The sequence below is a fragment of the Lactuca sativa genome, chromosome 7 (genome assembly GCF_002870075.4).
Source record: "Lactuca sativa cultivar Salinas chromosome 7, Lsat_Salinas_v11, whole genome shotgun sequence".
NCBI classification, from domain to species: Eukaryota; Viridiplantae; Streptophyta; class Magnoliopsida; order Asterales; family Asteraceae; genus Lactuca; species Lactuca sativa.
Window position 1 is genome coordinate 26,092,019 of NC_056629.2, and position 1,343 is coordinate 26,093,361.

The window sequence follows — 1,343 nt, forward strand, 5'->3', positions numbered from 1 at the left end:
TTTCTTAATGAAGCTTGATGGTCAATCATCATTATTTGTTGTTCTTTCATCATTTTCATGTGTTCCTTTAACACTGCATCGGTGTCATCATGCCTTTTATCGGAAGCTTCCATAAATTTGGTCAAAATGTTTTCCAAGTCTACTTTCTTCTCGGCTGGTGGTTGCCCTTTTTGGTAGAAGCCTCGGCCTGTCCGCTTAATTTTTTCTTCTTTTTGCCTCTTGTACTCATCATATGGTGGCCACTCTTTCTTTGGTTTCCTCCAGTCTTCATCATACTTGTCCCACTCGAGTAGCAAACTTGAGCCTTCTTGTTCCCATATTCATCCAAATGGCAATCTTTAGTCAAGTGTGGCCCACTGCATCGTTCACAACCAACTCTAATTGCATAAATTGATTGGTCCATTTGGGTCAGCCTTCGGTCCATATTATTTAGCATTGCCATCATAGCAGCCATCTCTTCAGAATGTGCACTCCCAACTCCCTTTACTCCTTCATTCCTTGGATTATGGTATTCACGAGAATGCCTTGATAATTCTTCAACTAATTCCTTGACTTCACCCGGATTTTTCTTTGTAAGTGGTCCTTGAGAATCAAGGAGTTTCCTAGTCATTACATTGACCTCTTCATAGAATATACATACTTCTTGTTGGATGTTAAGGTCATGTTGAGGACAATTCCTTAACAACCCCTTGTAGCGGTCCCAAGCCTCGTAAAGTGACTCCCCCTTGTTTTGCTCAAAATTGGCTATTGCCTTCTTGAGTTTAGCTATCTTGGATGGTGGGCAGAACTGATCTAGAAATTGCTCACGCATTTGAGCCCAAGTAATGATTGTACCCGGTGGTAGTGCTTTTAACCAATCTTTTGTTGCTCCCTTGAAAGTGACTGGTAGCATCCTTAGCAAGACGGTATCTCTATTCACATTCGGGACATTGAAATAATCAACAATGTCGTTGACTTCATCTAAGTGCTTAAATGCATCCTCATGATCTTTTCCATGGAATGGGATATCCTTCAGTGCAGAAAGGATATGTCCTTTCAGCTCGAATGTGGCAGTGGCAGGAATGGCAGGTTGTACTAAACCTGGACCAACATCATCTCTAATTCTCTTTCTATAAGCTCCCATAGACATTTCTTCAATGTTTGCCATCTCGTTCCTTGTCTCGTTCCCAGGTTCACTTTTATAAAGTCCAAACTTGGCTTCGGATTCGTTCGGGATAGGTATTTGATCTAAGTCTTCAACCTTGTTCTTGCCCTTTGAAGATGAACTTGATCCTTCCATCTTCTTTCCCGGCTTCTTTGAGAATACTGACTTGAGTTCTTGTAAAGGCGTCTTCTTTGGTGTT

At 41.4% G+C, this 1,343-nt stretch overlaps 1 non-coding gene across 1 annotated transcript; it reads left to right on the forward strand.

Annotated features, from left to right (window-relative positions):
• Positions 1-656: 656 nt before the first annotated feature.
• On the forward strand, positions 657-763 carry LOC111907639 (small nucleolar RNA R71). The gene has a single exon (XR_002855621.1). It is a non-coding gene; the product is annotated as a small nucleolar RNA R71 (small nucleolar RNA).
• The last annotated feature ends 580 nt before the right edge of the window (positions 764-1,343 follow it).